Consider the following 14,498-nt stretch of genomic DNA (forward strand, 5'->3'; position numbering starts at 1 on the left):
CCACCAAGTTAAAGCATTACCACCCAACGAGCTAGTGGCATACTTTACTCGATCATCATCACCACAGTTGCAAATACGGAAAATAGATTCCATCTTTTCGAACCAACGAACTAGTTCGACAGCTTCTTCGTTTCCCTTAAAAGCGGGAGGGTGACAGTTTGTAAAGTCCTTGTAGGAACAAGGTTTTGGTTGAGTATTAGCATGATTAGCTTGGGCGTTGCCTTGGGCAGCAGCGAGTAACTGTTGGAATTGCTCAGTAGTTAACACAACGTTGTTAACGGTAGGTGCAGCTGAACGAACCATGATGTCACTACATAAAAGTGAACATATGTTTGATAAGTTTAACAAGTTATAAGTTTGAGTAATCACAAGTATGAATAAACTAAAGTATTGATATCGCATGATATTAATAAAACACTTTATATTATTAGAACGAGGCATTAAATAAGCCTTTATTACACGATTCGGAAATAGAAATTGTTTAAGGCACAGCCTTTACATAGATGGAAAATAGGAAAAATAACTAGGAAATATTAAGATTGAAGTAGTCTTCATATTTCGTCTCCAACCTTCTTCATAAACTCCTCAACTTTCTCATTTTTCGACTTTTGTTTCTCATAGAGATACTCGAAGTTGTCATAAAGGTTGGTAACACGACTGTTTAAGGCATTAGTGTTGTACTCTCTTATGGCAAGTTGTTCGTCGACTCGACCTTTCTCCATTTTCATTCGGACATCAACATCCTCCTTGAGGTAAGCAAGTGATTGCTTTCCCCAGCGAGTGTTTCGTTCTTCCTCGCACTTTAGCATCAGCAACTCCTTTCTTAGCTCGACGTTTTCTTTCATAAGTTTCTTCATTCGACGATCCACTCTTTCCATGTGGCGAAGTAGACCTCCAATGTTTCTCTCGGTATCGTTTCGTAATCTCATGATTTCATACTTAGGACCATCATAAAAAGGAGATCGGGCTCTCTTCCTTGATGGACCAACTTCTTCATGCCGTTTTCCCTTATCTTGGGTTCTCGGAGTTGGGTAGTATTGAGGAGACCCATGTGAATCTAAAATAGTATTCGGGCTATAATTCAGTGGTGGTGAAGTAGGACTATAAAGAGGACTTCGAACTGGTCTCGAAGTTGAAGAGTGTCCAACACCTACTTCGGTGGTAGGGTTGTGAGTTGCTTTGTTGGACTTGTTAATGCTTGAGCTTGACATCCTATCATTAGGAAAGAGACCTTGATTAGAATCTTTGAGTCAAGTTTATTAAAGTATAATTGTTAAGATTATACGACAATCCTAAGTGCTTTAAGTCCAAGGCAGGAAAGGTTATAGTTTCCTAGATTGCTAAGGCACCCTAGCTAACAAGTAAGGCACACATAAAAATGCAATCCTGGTTCTCTATAACAGCCTGGTTTGCTCTGATACCAATCTGTCACACCCCCAGTTAGGGCCTGGGTGAAATGTGACTTAATATCAAATCAACCAACATATTATAATATACGAGAACAATACTAAATGATAAAACAAACTTTATTGAGCACGCAGCGGAAAATGAAACGTAGTTACAATGATAGGAATAACAATAATGGAAATGTTCACATGCAGAAGTAATAAATGCGATATCTCTTGATCCTATGTCCAAGTAGCATCACATAAGCAGTAAGTATAAGAGCTTGAATCAAACAGCACCTGAGACAAAACATGCTAAAGTGTCAACCAAAAGGTTGAGTGAAGTTCATAGGTTTAACAAATAAGTTTGACCGTTTGTTTTAGACCACAAGATTTAATTTGTAAGGTTGATCTCCCGCAGGATCAAAAAGTAGATCTCGCAGATCCAAAAGTTATGCCAGTGCGTGATATTTAGACTAAACATTCAAGTTTGCCCCATGACAAGTTGTGTTTGTCCTTGTCGGTTTTATATCATTATCAAGTAATACAAAGACTTAGTCAAATGTATCGGGGACGTTACTCCCGATAGGCCTACCCCCAATAATTAAGCATGCCGCAGCAATTAAAAATATCACTGTAGGGACTTAGTCGGACATAGCCGGGTATAGCATAGTTTTAGTAGTTGGTACTGATATTTAGACTAGACTTTCAAGTTTACCCCGTGTCAAGTTATCGTTTATACTTGTCGGTTGGGGGCTTGGTGGTCATAGCCTAACATATCACAGTTTAATAGTTGATACGTGTAAGTACTGATATTTAGACTAGACTTTCAAGTTTACCCCGTAACAAGTTATCGTTTATACTTATCGGTTGAGGGCTTGCTGGTCATAGCCCAACATATCACAATTTAATAGTTAATACTTGTAAAACAGTTATAAAAGTTGTGCATGTATTCTCACCCCAAAAGTTATAAAACAGTTATGAAACAGTAAAAAGTGGGGCTATGAATTCATGTATATAAATATTGTAAAACAGTTATTAAAATATTGCATGTTAAAAATTTAAAAATCAAGCATGTGTCTCACCCCATAGTTTCAAAACAGTAATGAAATAGTAAAAAGTGGGGCTATGAAATTCACGTATATAAATATTGTAAAACAGTTATTAAAATATTGCATGTTAAAAATTTAAAAATCAAGCATGTGTCTCACCCCATAGTTTCAAAACAGTAATGAAATAGTAAAAAGTGGGGCTATGAAATTCACCTTAGTAAGTAGAGAGAGAGTTATTCCTCAGAATAGAGAGTTGAACGAGTGAGCAGGAAAGTCAACCTATTGACATTTAAGAGTAGTTAAGTGTTTTGCCCATGTTTAAGTTTAAGTATGTGTTTAAGTATAGTTTGTTTTACTAAGTTTCTATTCCTAGTAAGTTACTATTTTTATAAAGTTTCTATTTTTAGAAAGTTTCTTATTTTACTAAGTTTCTATGACTAGAGAGTTTCTACTTTTATGAGTGTTTCCATTTTAGGATACTTGCCGTATTAGATAAGCTTCCAATCACCCCTTTCCCTTCGAATGGCTAATTTAGATCTAGGGGCTTGAGCCATAGGACCCTTTAAATCGGAAGTCCAAACCCTCTGCCTAGAATCTCGTAGAAACCATTCGTCAAGAAAGTTCGAAGATCTATACATCTCTAATACATATCCCAAAATGTTTGTGTGCTACAATATAAGTAGTAGGTTATAGGTGCTAGTAATAGTAATAGTATATACATGTTAAGTACTAGTATAAGTAGTATTAGGGTTTAAGGTTTTAATATGTATATGTATATATAAAAATATATTTTTTTTTACATGTATATATGTATATATAAATCTAGGTGTGTTTATGGATAACAAGTTTATAATATGAATATGAATTAACAAAGATTAAAGTTTATGTAAATAGTTTAGGGTTTATGTTATACCTTTGAAGATTCAAGATAATTAACAAAGAAAAGATGAACACGATGAAGATGGAAGATCAAAGCCTTGAAAATCTTGAAGAACTCCTTGAAGATTCTTGAAGAACACGAAGAACAAGCTTGAAGATCCGAATACCACAAGAGAGGGAGAGGGAGAGATTGTTTTTGAGAGAGGATTTTGGTGTGATTTGTGAATGAGAAACTAGGAGTTTATATAGTGCAAGTATTAGAGTGTTAGTCAACATAAGGATGTTCTAATTAATGATTTTATTTTATTTTATAATTTTTAGTCAACAATAGGTGGTACTAGTTTATATATGTATTATTTTAATTTTTAGTCAACATAAGGATGTAATTGTTTAAGATTCTTTAGTCTCATTATTATTACTATTATTACTATTATTATTTTTTACATTTACTACATGATAAGTATTATTTTCTTTTTACTAATTCATGACTTGTATATATTTAGTTCTCAATTGTTTTATTATTTATATAAATGTCAATTTTTATTTATTACTTATAGGTTATCAGTTATAATATTACATAAATGCATAAATTTTAATTAGCAGTGAGTGTCGACTAACAGTTTATTATTTTCATCTTTTATTAACTTGTCAATTATTGCACAAAGTTAATTAATATGTTTTCTAACTCTTAATACTTAACAATTGTTGATTAAAGTTTAATCATTAAGTTTTGATTATATTGTTTGGGCATTTAATATTGGAAAAATATAGAATGGAAAAATGAGGGTCGTTATAGTACCTCCCCGTTATTGAAAACTTCGTCCCGAAGTTTTTAGGTAGTTTTCTCGTTTGCATCAGCAGTTGAGAAGAGATGGGGATATTTCCGTTTCATATGGTCTTTGCGTTCCCAGGTATATTCGGGGCCTCTACGCGAATTCCACCGGACTTTAACGATAGGTATATTGCTTTTACGCGTTTGTTTGATCTCTCCTTCCATGATTTCTATAGGTTCTTCAACGAAGTGCATTTGCTCATCAATGCGGACATCATCCAGAGGAATAACGAGTGTGTCATCGGCAAGACACCGTTTAAGATTTGAGACATGAAACACATCATGTACTTGACTAAGTTCGGTTGGCAGTTCTAATCGGTATGCCACGGGACCGACTCTTTCAGTGATTGTGAATGGTCCAACATATCGTGGACTGAGTTTACTTCGCTTACCGAAGCGGACAACACCTTTCCAAGGGGATACTTTCAACATGACTTTATCTCCAACTTGGTATTCGATGTCTTTTCGTTTCTTATTGGCATAGCTTTTCTGTCGGCTACGGGCAGTTTCTAAACGTTGCTTGATTTGAACGATCTTTTCGGTAGTTTCGTGAATAATTTCAGGACCAGTTAAATGTCTGTCCTCAAGTTCATCCCAACACAAAGGAGATCGACACTTCCGTCCATATAAAGCTTCAAAAGGTGCAGCCTTAATGCTGGAGTGATAACTGTTATTATAAGAAAATTCAACCAAAGGTAGATGTCTATCCCATCCTTTGCCGAAATCGATTGCACAAGCACGTAGCATATCCTCCATAGTTTGAATGGTTCGTTCACTTTGACCATCGGTTTGCGGATGATAAGCTGTACTCATGTCGAGTTGAGTTCCAAGAGCAGATTGTAAAGTTTTCCAAAATCTAGAAACAAATCGACTATCGCGATCAGAAATGATCGAGATAGGAACACCATGACGTGAGACGATTTCTTTAATATAAAGCTGTGCTAATCTCTCCATCTTGTCGGTTTCCTTGATTGGTATGAAATGTGCAGATTTAGTAAGACGATCAACTACGACCCAAATAGTATCGTTACCGTTCGAAGTCTTAGGTAACTTAGTAACGAAGTCCATAGTGATACCTTCCCACTTCCACTGCGGAATGTCGGGTTGTGTCAACAGACCAGAAGGCTTTTGATGTTCGGCCTTGACTTTCAAACAAGTGAGACACTTACTAACATAAGTAGCAATATCGGCTTTCATGTTAGGCCACCAGTAGAATTCCTTCACATCGTGATACATCTTACTGGAACCGGGATGGATAGAATATCTAGTCTTATGTGCTTCATCCAAGACTAGTTCGCGAAGATTACCAAAACGAGGAACCCAGATTCTATTGCCAAAGTACCGTGTACCATTAGCTTTCACTTGAAGTTGGTTCTCAAAACCAATAGGTCCTTCACCTTCGATAAGTGTCGGTCTAATAGCTTCCAATTGAGCTTCACAGATTCGTGAAATAAGATTCGATTTGATTTTTAGGTTTAAAGCACGAACACGTTTAATATCGTCTTTTCGACTAAGGGCATCGGCAACTACATTCGCCTTGCCAGGATGATATTTCAGCTCACAATAATAATCGTTCAATGTCTCGAGCCATCGACTTTGCCTCATATTCAGCTGTTTTTGATCAAAGATGTGTCGAAGACTTTTATGGTCAGTGTACACCGTAAAGTGATTACCATAGAGATAATGTCTCCATATCTTTAATGCAAATACCACGGCACCTAACTCTAGGTCATGTGTGGTATAGTTTACTTCATGTTTCTTCAACTGTCTAGATGCATAGGCGATAACCTTCTCTCGTTGCATTAAAACACAACCAAAGCCATGCTTTGAGGCATCGCAGTAAACAACAAAGTCGTCGGTACCTTCAGGTAAAGAAAGAATCGGGGCTGTGGTCAACTTCTCCTTCAGAATCTTGAAAGCAGATTCCTGTTCTTCGGACCACTCAAATTTCTTCCCTTTTTGAGTCAGCTTTGTAAGAGGTTTGGCAATGAGAGAAAAATCTTTTATAAACCTTCGATAGTAACCGGCAAGTCCCAAAAATTGACGAATATGCTTTGCAGTCTTTGGTATCTCCCAGTTCTGAATAGCAGTAATCTTAGCTGGATCGACATGTATTCCGTTTCTATCAACAACATGTCCGAGAAATTGTACGGTTTTGAGCCAAAACTCGCACTTAGAAAATTTAGCATAAAGTTGTTCCTTTCGTAAGAGTTCAAGAATCATGCGCAAATGTTGCTCATGCTCTTTCTCATTCTTCGAATAGATCAAGATGTCGTCAATGAATACGATGACAAATTTGTCAAGATACGGTTTACAAACACGATTCATGAGGTCCATGAACACGGCAGGAGCATTAGTTAAACCAAAAGGCATGACACAGAATTCATAGTGCCCATAACGAGTGCGAAAAGCAGTCTTAGGAATATCGGATTCCTTGACCTTGAGTTGGTGATAACCGGATCTTAAATCAATCTTTGAATAAACACTTGACCCTTGAAGTTGGTCAAATAGATCATCAATACGTGGCAACGGATAACGGTTCTTGATAGTAAGCTTGTTAAGTTCACGGTAATCAATGCACATCCTTAATGTACCATCCTTCTTTTTAACAAACAGAATAGGAGCTCCCCAAGGGGACGAGCTTGGACGAATGAAACCTTTATCCAATAGTTCTTGGAGTTGGTTGGATAATTCCTTCATTTCGGAAGGTGCTAAACGGTATGGTGCTTTAGCAACAGGAGCAGCACCAGGAGTTAAATCAATTTGGAATTCAACTTGTCGAGGAGGTGGAATACCCGGAAGATCTTCGGGAAACACATCGGGAAAGTCTTTAACTACTGGTACATCTTCAATTCGCTTCTCTTTCGATTCAATCAGATTAACGTGGGCTAGAATAGCTGGATAACCTTTCATAAGGTATTTGCGGGTTTTAATACAGGAGATAATATTGAGATTGGAACCACTCTTTTCACCTTGGATAATAAGAGTCTCTCCATTTCCTAATGGAACATGAACGGTTTTATCGTAACACATGATCGCAGCTCTTAATGGACGTAACCAATCCATTCCAACTATGACATCGAAACTTCCTAGCTCGACCGGCAAAAGGTCTATCTTAAATTCTTTGCTGGCTAAGATTAGGTTGCAGTTTTTATAAATTTTATCAACTTTCATGATCTTTCCATTGGCTACTTCTACTAATCGTTTAGTTTCTAAGGGTTGAGGCTTTTCAGTAAATAGGGTACAAAATTCATTAGATACGTAACTTCGGTCGGCACCAGTATCGAATAAAATAGTTGCGTAGCAATTATTGACGAGATACGTACCCGTGATGACCTCATCTTCATCTCGGGCTTCAGCAGCAGTAATAACAAATGCACGACCCTTTGCAGCAGTAGTATTGGCTCCAGTAGCAGGATTATCTCTCTTCTTAGGGCAATTTGGACTAATGTGTCCCTTTTCCCCACAAGTATAACAAGTAGGAGGAGCTTTGGCAGGAACAATAGATTTATTCTTTGGAGGAGTCCTACACGTCTTAGCTACGTGTCCCACTTTCTTACACAACGAACAAGTGGCAGTGCACTGCCCCGGGTGATGCCTTTCACAACGAACACAAAAAGGATAAGTGCCCTTATAATTCGTACTTGTACTATCCATAAGCTTTTTACTAACATTCTGATTTGAACCTTGAGACGGCTCAAACTTCCTCTTACCATCATTACCCTTGGTTTCAACTTGCTTATTGGCCGACGCCCTTCTTCTCTTGGCCAACATGAGATTTTGTGCCATGAGAATCACAGCATCCAAAGTAACCTTCTCAGCAGCAATAACATTCCCTTGAACATCCTCGGGAAGACCTTCAATATACCGCTCAATTCTTCTAGCTTCAGTAGGAAACATTTCAGGACATAGAGTAGAAAGCTCCAGATAACGATTGGTATAATTCTCAATGTCAGTACCCTTGACCCTGAGTTCCCAGAACTCAGCTTCAAGCTTCTGAACTTGACTCCTTGGGCAGAATTTGTTGACCATCATACTTTTGAGTTCATCCCATGGAATTGCATTAGCATTATCAATTCCTACGTACTTGGCATAAGCAGTCCACCAAGTTAAAGCATTACCACCCAACGAGCTAGTGGCATACTTTACTCGATCATCATCACCACAGTTGCAAATACGGAAAATAGATTCCATCTTTTCGAACCAACGAACTAGTTCGACAGCTTCTTCGTTTCCCTTAAAAGCGGGAGGGTGACAGTTTGTAAAGTCCTTGTAGGAACAAGGTTTTGGTTGAGTATTAGCATGATTAGCTTGGGCGTTGCCTTGGGCAGCAGCGAGTAACTGTTGGAATTGCTCAGTAGTTAACACAACGTTGTTAACGGTAGGTGCAGCTGAACGAACCATGATGTCACTACATAAAAGTGAACATATGTTTGATAAGTTTAACAAGTTATAAGTTTGAGTAATCACAAGTATGAATAAACTAAAGTATTGATATCGCATGATATTAATAAAACACTTTATATTATTAGAACGAGGCATTAAATAAGCCTTTATTACACGATTCGGAAATAGAAATTGTTTAAGGCACAGCCTTTACATAGATGGAAAATAGGAAAAATAACTAGGAAATATTAAGATTGAAGTAGTCTTCATATTTCGTCTCCAACCTTCTTCATAAACTCCTCAACTTTCTCATTTTTCGACTTTTGTTTCTCATAGAGATACTCGAAGTTGTCATAAAGGTTGGTAACACGACTGTTTAAGGCATTAGTGTTGTACTCTCTTATGGCAAGTTGTTCGTCGACTCGACCTTTCTCCATTTTCATTCGGACATCAACATCCTCCTTGAGGTAAGCAAGTGATTGCTTTCCCCAGCGAGTGTTTCGTTCTTCCTCGCACTTTAGCATCAGCAACTCCTTTCTTAGCTCGACGTTTTCTTTCATAAGTTTCTTCATTCGACGATCCACTCTTTCCATGTGGCGAAGTAGACCTCCAATGTTTCTCTCGGTATCGTTTCGTAATCTCATGATTTCATACTTAGGACCATCATAAAAAGGAGATCGGGCTCTCTTCCTTGATGGACCAACTTCTTCATGCCGTTTTCCCTTATCTTGGGTTCTCGGAGTTGGGTAGTATTGAGGAGACCCATGTGAATCTAAAATAGTATTCGGGCTATAATTCAGTGGTGGTGAAGTAGGACTATAAAGAGGACTTCGAACTGGTCTCGAAGTTGAAGAGTGTCCAACACCTACTTCGGTGGTAGGGTTGTGAGTTGCTTTGTTGGACTTGTTAACGCTTGAGCTTGACATCCTATCATTAGGAAAGAGACCTTGATTAGAATCTTTGAGTCAAGTTTATTAAAGTATAATTGTTAAGATTATACGACAATCCTAAGTGCTTTAAGTCCAAGGCAGGAAAGGTTATAGTTTCCTAGATTGCTAAGGCACCCTAGCTAACAAGTAAGGCACACATAAAAATGCAATCCTGGTTCTCTATAACAGCCTGGTTTGCTCTGATACCAATCTGTCACACCCCCAGTTAGGGCCTGGGTGAAATGTGACTTAATATCAAATCAACCAACATATTATAATATACGAGAACAATACTAAATGATAAAACAAACTTTATTGAGCACGCAGCAGAAAATGAAACGTAGTTACAATGATAGGAATAACAATAATGGAAATGTTCACATGCAGAAGTAATAAATGCGATATCTCTTGATCCTATGTCCAAGTAGCATCACATAAGCAGTAAGTATAAGAGCTTGAATCAAACAGCACCTGAGACAAAACATGCTAAAGTGTCAACCAAAAGGTTGAGTGAAGTTCATAGGTTTAACAAATAAGTTTGACCGTTTGTTTTAGACCACAAGATTTAATTTGTAAGGTTGATCTCCCGCAGGATCAAAAAGTAGATCTCGCAGATCCAAAAGTTATGCCAGTGCGTGATATTTAGACTAAACATTCAAGTTTGCCCCATGACAAGTTGTGTTTGTCCTTGTCGGTTTTATATCATTATCAAGTAATACAAAGACTTAGTCAAATGTATCGGGGACGTTACTCCCGATAGGCCTACCCCCAATAATTAAGCATGCCGCAGCAATTAAAAATATCACTGTAGGGACTTAGTCGGACATAGCCGGGTATAGCATAGTTTTAGTAGTTGGTACTGATATTTAGACTAGACTTTCAAGTTTACCCCGTGTCAAGTTATCGTTTATACTTGTCGGTTGGGGGCTTGCTGGTCATAGCCTAACATATCACAGTTTAATAGTTGATACGTGTAAGTACTGATATTTAGACTGGACTTTCAAGTTTACCCCGTAACAAGTTATCGTTTATACTTATCGGTTGGGGGCTTGCTGGTCATAGTCCAACATATCACAGTTTAATAGTTAATACGTGTAAAACAGTTATAAAATTTGTGCATGTATTCTCACTCCAAAAGTTATAAAACAGTTATGAAACAGTAAAAAGTGGGGCTATGAATTCACGTATATAAATATTGTAAAACAGTTATTAAAATATTGCATGTTAAAAATTTAAAAGCAAGCATGTGTCTCACCCCATAGTTTCAAAACAGTAATGAAATAGTAAAAAGTGGGGCTATGAAATTCACGTATATAAATATTGTAAAACAGTTATTAAAATATTACATGTTAAAAATTTAAAAGCAAGCATGTGTCTCACCCCATAGTTTCAAAACAGTAATAAAATAGTAAAAAGTGGGGCTATGAAATTCACGTATATAAATATTGTAAAACAGTTATTAAAATATTGCATGTTAAAAATTTAAAAGCAAGCATGTGTCTCACCCCATAGTTTCAAAATAGTAATGAAATAGTAAAAAGTGGGGCTATGAAATTCACGTATATAAATATTGTAAAACAGTTATTAAAATATTGCATGTTAAAAATTTAAAAGCAAGCATGTGTCTCACTCCATAGTTTCAAAACAGTAATGAAATAGTAAAAAGTGGGGCTATGAAATTCACGTATATAAATATTGTAAAACAGTTATTAAAATATTGCATGTTAAAAATTTAAAAATCAAGCATGTGTCTCACCCCATAGTTTCAAAACAGTAATGAAATAGTAAAAAGTGGGGCTATGAAATTCACCTTAGTAAGTAGAGAGAGAGTTATTCCTCAGAATAGAGAGTTGAACGAGTGAGCAGGAAAGTCAACCTATTGACATTTAAGAGTAGTTAAGTGTTTTGCCCATGTTTAAGTTTAAGTATGTGTTTAAGTATAGTTTGTTTTACTAAGTTTCTATTCCTAGTAAGTTACTATTTTTATAAAGTTTCTATTTTTAGAAAGTTTCTTATTTTACTAAGTTTCTATGACTAGAGAGTTTCTACTTTTATGAGTGTTTCCATTTTAGGATACTTGCCGTATTAGATAAGCTTCCAATCACCCCTTTCCCTTCGAATGGCTAATTTAGATCTAGGGGCTTGAGCCATAGGACCCTTTAAATCGGAAGTCCAAACCCTCTGCCTAGAATCTCGTAGAAACCATTCGTCAAGAAAGTTCGAAGATCTATACATCTCTAATACATATCCCAAAATGTTTGTGTGCTACAATATAAGTAGTAGGTTATAGGTGCTAGTAATAGTAATAGTATATACATGTTAAGTACTAGTATAAGTAGTATTAGGGTTTAAGGTTTTAATATGTATATGTATATATAAAAATATATTTTTTTTACATGTATATATGTATATATAAATCTAGGTGTGTTTATGGATAACAAGTTTATAATATGAATATGAATTAACAAAGATTAAAGTTTATGTAAATAGTTTAGGGTTTATGTTATACCTTTGAAGATTCAAGATAATTAACAAAGAAAAGATGAACACGATGAAGATGGAAGATCAAAGCCTTGAAAATCTTGAAGAACTCCTTGAAGATTCTTGAAGAACACGAAGAACAAGCTTGAAGATCCGAATACCACAAGAGAGGGAGAGGGAGAGATTGTTTTTGAGAGAGGATTTTGGTGTGATTTGTGAATGAGAAACTAGGAGTTTATATAGTGCAAGTATTAGAGTGTTAGTCAACATAAGGATGTTCTAATTAATGATTTTATTTTATTTTATAATTTTTAGTCAACAATAGGTGGTACTAGTTTATATATGTATTATTTTAATTTTTAGTCAACATAAGGATGTAATTGTTTAAGATTCTTTAGTCTCATTATTATTACTATTATTACTATTATTATTTTTTACATTTACTACATGATAAGTATTATTTTCTTTTTACTAATTCATGACTTGTATATATTTAGTTCTCAATTGTTTTATTATTTATATAAATGTCAATTTTTATTTATTACTTATAGGTTATCAGTTATAATATTACATAAATGCATAAATTTTAATTAGCAGTGAGTGTCGACTAACAGTTTATTATTTTCATCTTTTATTAACTTGTCAATTATTGCACAAAGTTAATTAATATGTTTTCTAACTCTTAATACTTAACAATTGTTGATTAAAGTTTAATCATTAAGTTTTGATTATATTGTTTGGGCATTTAATATTGGAAAAATATAGAATGGAAAAATGAGGGTCGTTATAGGGTATACATGGTGATAATATTTACATATATACATGTAAAAAAAAAAATATTATTAGTAAACAATATGTCTCACCAATAAATAAGCATAGTTTTGTTACATAAACACACCTAGATTTATATATACATATATACATGTAAAAAAAAAAATATTTTTATATATATATATATATATACATATATATACGAATTATATATACATATACATATTAAAACCTTAAACCCTAATTACACCTAAACTATAATTCTTAAACCCTAATTAATTAAACTCTAAACATTTATGAAACCCTAGGACATTAATTACTAAACCCTAGTTATTAATTACTACTTTAATTAACTAACCCTAATTAATGAAACCCTAATACTACTTATACTAGTACTTAACATGTATACACTATTACTATTACTAGCACCTATAACCTACTAATTATATTATAGCACAAAAACATTTTGGGATATGTATTAGAGATGTATAGATCTTCGAACTTTCTTGACGAATGGTTTCTACGAGATTCTAGGCAGAGGGTTTGGATTTCCGATTTAAAGGGTCCTATGGCTCAAGCCCCTAGATCTAAATTAGCCATTCGAAGGGAAAGGGGTGATTGGAAGCTTATCTAATACGGCAAGTATTCTAAAATGGAAACACTCATAAAAGTAGAAACTCTCTAGTCATAGAAACTTAGTAAAATAAGAAACTTTCTAAAAATAGAAACTTTATAAAAATAGTAACTTACTAGGAATAGAAACTTAGTAAAACAAACTATACTTAAACACATACTTAAACTTAAACATGGGCAAAACACTTAACTACTCTTAAATGTCAATAGGTTGACTTTCCTGCTCACTCGTTCAACTCTCTATTCCGAGGAATAACTCTCTCTACTTACTAAGGTGAATTTCATAGCCCCACTTTTTACTATTTCATTACTGTTTTGAAACTATGGAGTGAGACAAATGCTTGCTTTTAAATTTTTAACATGCAATATTTTAATAACTGTTTTACAATATTTATATACGTGAATTTCATAGCCCCACTTTTTACTATTTCATTACTATTTTGAAACTATGGGGTGAGACACATGCTTGCTTTTAAATTTTTAACATGCAATATTTTAATAACTGTTTTACAATATTTATATACGTGAATTTCATAGCCCCACTTTTTACTATTTTATTACTGTTTTGAAACTATGGGGTGAGACACATGCTTGCTTTTAAATTTTTAACATGTAATATTTTAATAACTGTTTTACAATATTTATATACGTGAATTTCATAGCCCCACTTTTTACTATTTCATTACTGTTTTGAAACTATGGGGTGAGACACATGCTTGCTTTTAAATTTTTAACATGCAATATTTTAATAACTGTTTTACAATATTTATATACGTGAATTCATAGCCCCACTTTTTACTGTTTCATAACTGTTTTATAACTTTTGGAGTGAGAATACATGCACAAATTTTATAACTGTTTTACACGTATTAACTATTAAACTGTGATATGTTGGACTATGACCAGCAAGCCCCCAACCGATAAGTATAAACGATAACTTATTACGGGGTAAACTTGAAAGTCCAGTCTAAATATCAGTACTTACACGTATCAACTATTAAACTGTGATATGTTAGGCTATGACCAGCAAGCCCCCAACCGACAAGTATAAACGATAACTTGACACGGGGTAAACTTGAAAGTCTAGTCTTAATATCAGTACCAACTGTTAAAACTATGCTATACCCGGCTATGTCCGACTAAGTCCCTA

Source organism: Rutidosis leptorrhynchoides, chromosome 9 (genome assembly GCF_046630445.1).
Source record: "Rutidosis leptorrhynchoides isolate AG116_Rl617_1_P2 chromosome 9, CSIRO_AGI_Rlap_v1, whole genome shotgun sequence".
Taxonomy (NCBI): Eukaryota; Viridiplantae; Streptophyta; class Magnoliopsida; order Asterales; family Asteraceae; genus Rutidosis; species Rutidosis leptorrhynchoides.